The sequence below is a fragment of the Furipterus horrens genome, unplaced genomic scaffold (assembly GCF_987537825.1).
Source record: "Furipterus horrens unplaced genomic scaffold, mFurHor1.1.pri manual_scaffold_17, whole genome shotgun sequence".
In the NCBI taxonomy this organism is placed as follows: domain Eukaryota; kingdom Metazoa; phylum Chordata; class Mammalia; order Chiroptera; family Furipteridae; genus Furipterus; species Furipterus horrens.
Genome location: NW_028327187.1, coordinates 56,347,184 through 56,358,505, shown reverse-complemented (window position 1 = coordinate 56,358,505; position 11,322 = coordinate 56,347,184).

The following is an 11,322-nucleotide window of genomic DNA, read 5'->3' as shown; positions in this document are numbered from 1 at the left end:
TTGACACAGTTATTCCGCTAGGAGACCGGGATCCGTCCTCCCGCCCCTCTGGGCCTCACTGTTCAAGGCGATGTGGTGGCTGCTTTCCCCAGCGTTGGGGTCGCGAGCTGCCGGGGGTTCGACTGCAGCCGGGGTTGTTCTCCCCGCCGCTGTCCCAGGTGCGACCGCAAACAGCACCGCCCCCTTTCGCTCCCCTTACCTGCCCAAAGGGCGCCGCTGGTTTATAACTTCATATGTTGGGCTTCCGTGTAGTTTTATTTTCTGGAATTTCTAGTTATCCTTTGTTTTGAAGTAGTTGTATTCCTCTCTAGTTGTAGAGGGAGACCTAGTGCGTCCGTCTAAGCCTCCATCTTGGCCGGAAGTCCTATCAGCTTTTCTATTGCTCTTTCTTCTTCTTCTTCCTCTTTTATTCTGATGACTCAGATGTTATTTTTCCTCATGCTATCCTATAATTCCTTTACATCTTGTTCATATTTTTTCAGTCTTTTTTGATTTTTTTGTATTGTCTAGAAAATTTTTTTTTACATTGTCCTCTAACTCACTGATCCAATCCTCTGCTTCGTTTACCTTGCCTTTGATTGATTCTACTTTGTTTTTCAATTCAGAGATTGTATTCTTGATTTCTTTTTGGTTCTTGTTAATAGTTTCTATGTCCCTTTTGATGCTGGTGTAGTTCTCCGTAAGTTCCCTGTAATTTTCTTGGAGCTCTTGGGAACTTCCTTGGAGGTTGTTGTAGTTCTTTTTGAGGTTGTTGAGTATATTGAGCTTCTTCATCACCTTTGTTTTGAATTTCATCTCTGACATTTGGGCTATGTCTATTCCATCTACCTCTCTTACTGTGGATTCCTCTTTTCTTTTCATTGAGAGGTTGTTTCTATGCCTTACCATGTTGGATTCTTCCTGTTTGTTTTTGTTATTTGGATTTGTCTGCTTTGCCTTCCCACCTTTGTGGTATGAGATTCTTTGTAGGCGATCTGGGGGTTTCAGTGGTGCAGTTTCTGATCTCCTTAGCCTGATGTTCTTGAGTTACCCTTTATGTTGCTTGTTTATGTTTTCTGGTTATGTTTCAGATGCTCTTTGGTGGGATCTTCCCTTTGGCTAGTTGATTGAGTCACTCTGTCCACTTTTCCTTGAGTTCTTTTGTGGAGATGCTGTTAAAAATGTAAACACACAGCCCCGGCAGGCAACCCACACCCTCAAAAATATCCCCCACACTCCATCCTGTTATCATTGGCAAATGAGCTAGTATTAATATGAATGTAAAGAGGGTTGGGCTTTTATACCATAGAATAATAGAGAAGAGTCGTTTTTAAACAGGAAAATATTATTTTTGAGAGGGGGACGATAGATTAGTAATAGTAGCATGTAGAGTCGAGACTATGTTAGTCAGTATGTAATATTTACATTGTATTTTAATAATAATAAAGAAAAGGAGGGAAGAATGCAGAATATTGTAAGAAAGTGGAGTTGTATAATATTATATTTATATAGTAATTATATTCTACTTATTTTCCGCTGCCTTGTGGCATACCTCTTCAGGGGAAAGGCTAAGGGAGCAAACCCCGACAGAAAATCCGGAGCTGGAGTCCCTAAGGCGGTTTGACGTTGTAGTCAACACCGGCAACTCCTGCGGCGCACCTGAAGCCAAGCTGTATTGACTCTTTCTTTCCCTTGGACCCTTCAGCTGCGAAGAGAGGGGGGGTCTGCTGCATGGGCAACAGCAGACCCTCCATATCACCCTGCCCAGGCTCTGTAGCTTCAGCTTCACTGGAGAGGACACTCCAGCGTCATCGCAAGATGTCGATTCAACACGGGAGGAGACAGATACCATGTCACTCCCGAGTTGGACTGCACAGCCATTCTCGGCGGTGCAGATAGACTCTTAAGAAGCTACACCATCGTCTCTCGAGACGGACGGCTGCCGACGATATTCTACTTATTTAGTGTGAAAGGGAGGCTAAACAAAACAGACAAATAAAGAAAAATTAAAGAGGAAGAATGAGAGATAGTATGGATCTATAAAGATAGTTTTTTAAAAAATTGTTTCAAAATATAAGTAAAAATCAAAATTAAAATTAAAAATAAGAAATTAAAAATAAATTAAAATAAAATACAAATAAAAATCTAAAATAGAAATAAAAAATTAAAAATATTTATTTACAAAAGGAAAGTTTTTACTCAGTTCAGCCTTTTTGTATTGTCTTGTTTTTCTGGATCCACAGCTGGTCTAATGAGGTGGACCAGAGGTTCCTGATCTTTGCAGGTTTGGTGCCTGTTTTGAGCTGGCCTGGGTGCTCGTGCACATGCACGTGCCTGTGCAAGATTTCCTGTGCGCTAGCCTCAGGCATGCCGAGCCGCACCCCAGGAATTGGTCTCTCGCCCCTTGAGGCGGGACACCGGACATTTGTGCACAGTGGAAGCCAGCATCTGTGAATTGCCATTGCCCGCTGTTCATGCGCCACAGCTGCCCGCCGTTCCCGCACCCGCCTGGGCAGGCACAAGCAGAGCCCGCGCAAGTCGTCTTCGCTCCAGCCTGGTGGCCACTGGGGCTGGCCAGGGGTGTCTGCACATGGTCTTCTGCATGTTTAGCGGGCCCTCCCTGTGCCTGTTGGGGCACTGATCTTATGTCTGTTGGGGTGTGTCTGAGGGGCACCCAGATACATGGCTGGTGACCTGGTTGCAAGCATTGGCCAGTGTATGAAGGCACTTTCCTGTGTGCACCCTCGCTACCTAAGGGGAGGGTTGGGGAGTGGGCGAGCGCTCTTCTGCACTTGTGCTCCTCAAGAATGTCCGATAACCTCCAACCTTTCCTCCCCTCTCCACAGTACACAAGAGAAAAAAATAAAGGAAAATGACATTCTCACATGAACAGCAGTACGCTGTTTCTTGTCTTTCAGCGCCAGATGACACCTGGTCCTCTCCTGGCTCTGCCAGTGGGCAGAGATCCGCTCTTGTCCTGATTATTCTCTGGAGAAGCCTATGGTCACTAAAAAGCCTTTGTGTACTTCCAGCCACAGCTCAAGGAGCCATCCCAGTCAGAAATCCTGTCTCGTCCCTTTTTCCTCCACTATCCTCACCAAACAGGTTGCTCCCAGATGGTTTTCTCTAATCCAGCAATGCCAAGGCTCTACTCCTGCCAGTGTCCAGCTGCTCACCGAGTTGTTCTGTCTGCAATTAGTCCAAACTACAGACAGGTCTCGGGAGCCAGAAAGCGCAGCCTCCTCTCACTCCTCCACCATTTTCTCTACTCTCTCTCTTTTTTTCTTAATGAGCCCAGTTAAAAGCTTGCCAATTTTGTTTATTTTTCAAAGAACCAGCTCCTGGTTTTATTGAAATTTGAATTATTTGCTTAGTTTCTATGTCATTTAATTCTGCGCTGATCTTGATGATTTCCTTTTTTCTACTCGCTCTTGGCTTAATTTGTCATTGTTCCTCTAGTTCTTGTAGCTAGCTGTAGGGTTAGATTTTTTTATTAGATTCTTCTATCCTTTTTAGGTATGCCTGTATTGCAATGAACTTTCCTCCCAGGACTGTTTTCACTGTAACCCATAGGTTTTTGGTTGTTGTGTGTTCATTATCATTTGTTTTCAGAAATTTCTTGATTTATTCCTTGATGTCATTGTTAACCCATTCATTATTTATTAGCACGTTACTCATTTTCCATGAGTTTAAATGTCTTTTAGTTTTTCCTTGAGGTTGATTTCCAGTTTCAAGTCATTGTGATCTGAGAAGATGCTTGATATATTTCAATTTTCTTGAATTTGTTGAGGCTTTTATTGTGTCCTACCATATGTCTATCTTTGAGAATGTTCTATGTGCACTTGAAAAGTATATAATTTACTTTTTGGGGTCAAGAGTTTTATATATATCAATTAAGTCCATTTGATCTAGAGTTTTGTTCAATGCCTCATTATCCTTTGTGTTTCTTTGCTTCAGAGATCTGTCCATTGCTGATAATGGGATGTTAAATTCCCCTATTATGGGTGTGTTGCTGTCTATATTCTTCTTGAAGTCTTTCAAAATTTTCCTTACATATTTGGGTGCTTCTATGTTGGGTGCATATATGTTTACCAGGGTTATATCATCTTCATGGATTTTTCCCTTAAGTATTGTGAAATGTCCTTCTTTGTCTCTTTTTTTGGTCTTTACTGTAAAATCTGTTTTTTCTGATATAAGTATTGCTATCCCATCTTTTTTTCATGTCCATTTGCTTGGAATACCTTTATCCATCCCTTCACTTTCGGTCTATGTAGAGCTTTTGTTCTGAGGTAGGTCTCTTGAAGACAGCATATATGTGGGTCATGCTTTCTAACCCATTCAGCTACCTTTGTCTTTTGATTGGTGCATTTAATCCATTTACATTTAAGGTTATTATTGATAAGTATTTATTTGTTGTCATTTTTCCCCTTTGTACTTTTGTTCTTCTCTGTCCCTCTCTGTTTCTTCATCTTCTTAAGCAGACTCTTTAGCATCTCCTGCAATGTTGGTTTGGTGGAAATGTATTCTTTTAGCCTTCTGTGGTATGGGAAACTCCTTATTTTATCTTCCATTTTGAATGAGAGCCCTGCTGGATAGAGTAATCTTGGTTGTACACCTTTGTTTTTCATTGCTTGGGATAATTTTTGCCACTCCCTTCTGGCTTGTAGTGTTTCTGTTGAGAAATATGATGATAGCCTTATTGGAGTTCCTTTGTACCTTATTAGCTGTTTCTCTCTTGCTGTTTTTATGATTCTCTCTTTGTCTTTCAGTGTCGCCATTTTAATTATGATGTGTCTTGGAGTGGGCCTGTTTGGGTTCATCTCCATTGAGACCCTTTGTGCTTCCTGCACTTGAGTGACTTTTTCTCTCATCAAGTCAGGGAAGTTTTCTGTCACTACTTTATCAAGAAGGTTTTTACCCCTTGCTCCTCTTCTCTTCTGGCATTCCTATAATATGGATATTATTATGTTTCATGTTGTCTTGCAACTGTCTTAAACTTATTCATTCCTTTTTGGCCTTTTTTCATTTCATTGCACTGTCTGCATATTTTTTTTCTATATTGTCCTCCAACTCACTGATCCATTTCTACTTCCTCTAGCCTGCTTTTAATTCTTCCTACTGTATTCTTAAATTCTGAAATTGTATTCTTCATTTCCTCCTGGGTCATATTGATAGCTTCTATGTAATTTTTTTTTTTTTATAGAGCTGTCTGAGATTTTTTTGTCTATATTTTCTTCTAGTTTTTTTTTTTTTTTTTGTTTCATGACCTACAATTAAGTTGTTTATCCAATTTAAGTTTATTCTTCTGAATGGTGTAAGTTGGTGGTCGAGTTTCAATTTTTTTCTATGTACCTGTCCAATTCTCTCAACACTGTTGTATGCTCTTACATTCTCTGTCAAGTATTATTTGTCTTTCTTCTTGTGAAATATTGTCTACAGAGGCATGGGTTTATTTCTGGGCTCACAATTCTCTGTTTCATTAAACTATATGCCTGTTCTTATGCCAGTACAAGGCTGTTTTGATTAAAGTGTCAGGTATTGTGATACCTCCAACATTGTTTTTCTTTCTTAATATTGCTGAGGCTATCAGAAGTCTTTTTTGGTTCTATATAAATTTTTGGAATATTTATTCTAATTCTGTGAAGTATGCCATTGGTATTTTGACAGGAATTGCATCAGATCTATAGGTTGCTTTGGGTAGTATAGACATTTTAATGATTTTGATTCTCCCAGTCCATGAACACAATATATGCTTCAACTTATTTGTTTTTCCCTCAATTACGTTCTATAGTGTACTACAGTTTTCAGAGCACAAGTCTTTTACCTCTTTTGTTAAACTTATTCCCAGGTAACTTATTAATTAATTAATCAATTGTTTTAAAAGTATATTTTATTGATTATGTTGTTACAGTTTCTCAATTTTTCCCATTTACTTCCCTCTACCCAGTACCCTCCTTCCCTCCAGCAATCCCACCCCTCTTAGTTCATGTCCATGGGTCATGCATATAAGTTCTTTGGCTTCACCCTTTCCTATATTATTCATAACTTCTCTGTGTCTATTTCGTACCAACAAATTATGCTTCTTAATCCCTAAACCATTTCCCCATTTCTCCTCCTCCCCCCTCCCAGCTGATAACCCTCCAAATGATCCCCATACCCATGATTCTGTTCCTATTCTGATTTGCTTAGTTGGATTTTGTTTATATTTTTTAGATTCAGTTGTTGATAGTTGTGATTTTGTTGTCATTTTAATGTTCATAATTTTGATATTTTTATTTCCTAAGTACGTCCTTTTGACATTTCATATAATAATTGTTTGGTAATGATGAGTTCCTTAACCTTTACCTTGTCTTGAAAGTACATATCTGCTCTTCCATTCAAAGTGACAGCTTTGCTATATAGAGTAATCTTGGTTGTAAGACCTTGTTTTTCATCATCTTGAATACTTCTTGCCAGTCCCTTCTTATCTGCAAAGCTTCTTTTGAGAATCAGCTGAAAGTCTTATAGCCACCCTTTTGTCAGTAACTCAATGCTTTTCTCTTGCTGCTTTTAAGATTCTCTCTTTATTTTTAACCTTTTGCATTTTAATTATGATGTGTCTTGGGGTGTTCCTTTTTGGTCTAGCTTTTTTGGGACTCTGTGCTTCCTGGACTTCTATATCTATTTCCTTCACCAAATTTGTGGAGTTTTCCTTCATTATTTTCTCCCATAAGATTTCAATTTCTTGATCTTCCTCTTCTCCTGTCACCCCTATGGTTTGGATGTTGGCATGTTTAAAGTTGTCCCAGAGGTAACTAAGCCTCTCCTTGTTTTTTTTCAATTCTTGTTTCCTCATTCTGTACTTGTTGACCGCTTTTTTATCTTTATGTTCCAAATAACTGATTTGAACCCCAGCTTCCTGGCCTTCACCATTGGTTCTGTGTGGATTTTCCTTCATTTATTTAGCAGAGCTTCCACTTCTTCCCTTATGCATTTGCCATACTTAAGGATAACTGTCAAGTGTGTGAGCATCTTTCTCATCAGTGTTTTGAATTATGTGTATGTTAGGTTGGCTATCTCCTCGTTTGTTAGATTGGCTATCACCTCGTCACTTAGTTCTCTCACTGAAACCTCGATCCATTCCCCCTTTTGGGCCATACTTTTCTGTCTTCTCAACTTGACAGGCTCCTCTGTTTGTTTGCCTCTGTGTCTTAGGTAGAGCTGTCACACCTGTTATGTTGTAAGGGGCAGAGCCTTAGGTATTCATCAGTACAGGGCGAACTGTTTCTACACATTGTGGTGCTGTATGTGGGGAAGGGGTTTGAGAGGAAACAATGCCGCTTGCTCAGCACTTTCCCCTTTTCCTGACACTTTTACCACTTTTATATGGGACTGGCACCTCTCTAGCTATGGCCCTCGCCGTTGTTCCGAGTGTGTAGGTCTGCCAAACTTCTAGAACTGTGGGGTCCCTTTAAACAGGCAGACTCTGCTGAGAGACTGGCAGTTTCTTCCTCCACCCCAACCCCCACTGGTTTGCACAGTCAAAATCAATGAGGCTTTATTTTCCCTGGGCTGGGACTGTGAGCTGTGCAGTCTGATCAGGAGCTGGGAATGCTCGCCAGGTGTCCCTCCTGACTTTTTAAAATTTGTGACTGCACTTTCCACTGGCCTGCTCCTACTGCCGCTGCTGCCGCCACCACACCACGTCCTCTCTGCCCCCACTCCGCCCCTCCTACCTGTCTGGATGAGTATTTATTCTTTCTTTTTTTTTTAAAGTATATTTTATTGATTATGTTGTTACAGTAGTTCCAGTTTTTTCCCCTTTACTCCCCTCCACCCAGTATCTGCCTCCCCCAGCATCTCCCCCTCAAGTCCATACCCATGGTTCGTAAAAAATAAATATCCCTCCCTCTCAGATATTAAGACCCTTTGTAATCTTGTAAAGGACAATGGGCGAAGGTCTCAAGCTCCTCTAGCTGCTTCAAGCTGAACATGGTCGTCGTCCTACCTACCCTTGGGTCCAGAAATCCCTAATAATAGTGGGGGTGTGGAGGGGAGGGTGGCCTTCCCACATGGGGAAGGATCGTGCAGACTCCAGGTCAGTTGGCTGTCTCCGGACAACGGCGTGCTTGATTTAGCAGGCTGGCATCCTTGTTCTGTTCTGGGGGCAACAGATTTGGCAAAAAGGGTTAAAAAGCATCATTCAATCCATAACTACTAGGTGACAAAAGGCAGGGATTAATTTTTCAATGTTCCACATTAGGAGAAAAACAAAAACAAAAAAAAGGGCTTCTTTGGAGGAAGGTGTGCTAGGCACATCTCGCCTGTCCAAAACCCTTTTGCCCATTATATTTAGTTTGGGCTGAGGGAAATAGTTTATGTTTTACCCCTCTCAGACCTCTGGGCTTTTTCTGTCCAAGCCATTAGGATAGAAAAGAGAAACCAGTTTTAAAGTGAAGCCCACAGACCTCCCCATTCTTCCCCAACCCAGCCATTTAGTTCAGCCAAACCGTTGAGTCTCAGGAGGCAGCGCTGCAGAGAGGATTAAGTGAGGATTACGTGTACAGACAATCACTCAGGTAATGCGGTCATAGGATTATGCCCTTTGAAAACAGAAAACACATGTTAATTTATGTAACATAACCAACAAACAAGTCTCTAAATCTGTAAGACTGTCTTATTGGGAAGACATCCAGTTGCAAGGCACTTGACATTCTACTTGCCTGCAACTTGAATCTCTTTGGTGATATCACAGACATGGTTTAATTTTCAAGTGAAACCATTTTTTAAATGAGAAGAAACTTTTAAGACGGTTAGCTGCCCTACTTTACAGTCTGCCACTGATCATTGTGATTTTCCTTGAATAATGATTTTTCTCCCTAAGATTACTCTCCTTGTCTTTAAAGGGACTACATTAAGTCCATTTTTAATTTATCCTGTTCATTTGCATAAACATAACAAGAGCAGCGTATGATCACTTATGATCTTTAGTTCTGTTTTGCTGGAACTTACCCAAGGAACATTTAGGGTGGCCCTCAGTCTGTTCTTCAGGGTACAGAAGCTGGGCCACATACCTGGCATTCATCCTTGCCTGTACACACCTGTCCTTTCCAAGTCTTTCTGGTTTTCCATTGTGCCTTAAGGTCCCTTCTAGCCATCTTTCAGGAAAACAACCTTCGTTCCTTCCCTGGAGAGATTGCTGTAGACCGCACAACCAACCATGGCAGCAGGCCTTTTATTTCGCGGGCTTTTATTACCTTTGAAAGTCATTCCCAGTTCCTTAGGGCTTTTTGGTAACAACCTGAGCCCAAGCATGTCTCCTTTAGGCTTGACATTCCAGTCAAAGGCTTGGTCAGAAAAAGGAACCTCTATTAACAACTGGTCTTATTAGGTCTATGCAAAGAAACTTAAGTCATTACTTACTTGTTTAGAATGCCAAACTCTGGAGAGATCAAATAGGGAGAAAAATATACAACGTGAAGGAAAATCTTTGTCCTAATATTCACTGAACTGGCATTTCCATTCTTCATATTTTCATTTTCCCCCACTAAAAAAATTTTTTTGTTTGTTTTTCCATTACAGTTGTCTCACTTTTTTTTTCCCCTCTTGCTTCCCTGTATCCTGCCCCTCCCTTCCCCCACATTCAGTCCCCACTCAGTTGCCCATGTCTGTGGGTCATTTATACATGTTCTTTGATTTTACACTTCCCCTTCTTACCCCCTTTTCTCCCTCCCACCTCCCCCCTTGTTACTGTTAGTCTACTCCTTGTTTACATACCTCTGGTTCAATTTTGCTCATTTGTTTGTGTTGTTCATTAGTTTCCTGTAATAGGTGACAGCATAACGTATTTTTCTTTCGTTGCCTGGCTTATTTCGCTAAGCATAATTCTCTCTAGTTCCATCCATGTTGTTGCAAATGGTAGAAGTTCCTTCTTTCTTTCTGCTACATAGCACTCCATTGTGTAAATGTACCACAGTTTTTTGATCCACTCATCTACAGATGGGCATTTAGGTTGTTTCCAGCACTTGGCTATTGTAAATAGTGCTGCTATGAACATTGGAGTGCATAGGTTCTTTTGAATTGGTGTTTCAGGATTTTTCGGATATAATCACAGTAATGAAATTGCTGGTTCAAAAGGCAGTTCCATTTTTAGTTTTTTGAGGAAATTCCAAACTGTTTTCCATAGTGGCTGCACCAGTCTGCATTCCGACCAGCAATGCTCCAGGGTTCCCAATTCTTCGCATCTTCTTCAGCACAAGTTGTTTGTTGATTTGTTGATGATGGCCATTCTGACTGGTGTGAGGTGGTATCTCATTGTGGTTTTTATTTGCATCTCTCTGATGGCTAGTGATGTTGAGCTTATTTTCATATGTCTATGGGACCTCTGTTTGTCTTCTTTGGAGAAGTGTTTGTTCAGATCCTTTGCCCATTTTTTAATTGGGTTGCCTGTCTTCTTAGTGTTGAGTCGTATGAGTTCTTTATATATTTTGGAGATCAATTCCTTGTCTGAGATGTCATTGGCGAATATATTTTCCCATATGGTTGGTTTCCTTTTCATTTTGCTGATGTTTTCTTTAGCTGAGCAGAAACTTTTTAGTTTGATGTAGTCCCATTTGTTTATTCTTTCCTTTATTTCCCTTGCCTTAGGAGATATATCAGTGAAAATGTTGCTATGTGGGATATCTGAAATTTTCCTGCCTATTTTTTCCTCTAGGACTTTTATGGTATCACGGCTTACATTTAAGTCTTTGATCCATTTTGAGTTTATTCTGGTCTATGGTCTAAGTTGGTGGTCTAGTTTCATTTTTTTGCACGTCCCTGTCCAGTTCTCCCAACACCATTTGTTGAAGAGGCTCTTTTCACTCCATTTGATGTTCTTTCCCCCTTTGTCAAATATTAGTTGACCATATGAACCTGGGTTTATTTCTGGGCTCTCTATTTTGTTCCATTGATCTATATGTCTGTTTTCATGCCAGTAACAGACTGTTTTGATTACCGTGGCCTTGTAGTATAGTTTGATATCAGGTATTGTGATTCCTCCTACTGTGTTCTTCCTCAAAATTGCTGTGGCTATTCGGGCTCTTTTTTGGTTCCATATAAATTTTTGAAGTATTTGTTCTAGGTCTGTGAAATATGTTGCTGGTATTTTAATAGGGATTGCATTGAATCTATAAATTCCTTTGGGTAGTACAGACATTTTAATGATGTTGATTCTTCCCATCCGTGAGCATGGTATATGCTTCCATTTATTTGTATCTTCTTTAATTTCTTTCTTCAGTGTTATGTAGTTTTCTGAGTACAGGTCTTTTACCTCCTTGGTTAAGTTTATCCTAGGTATTTTATTTTTCTTGTTGCTATGGTAAA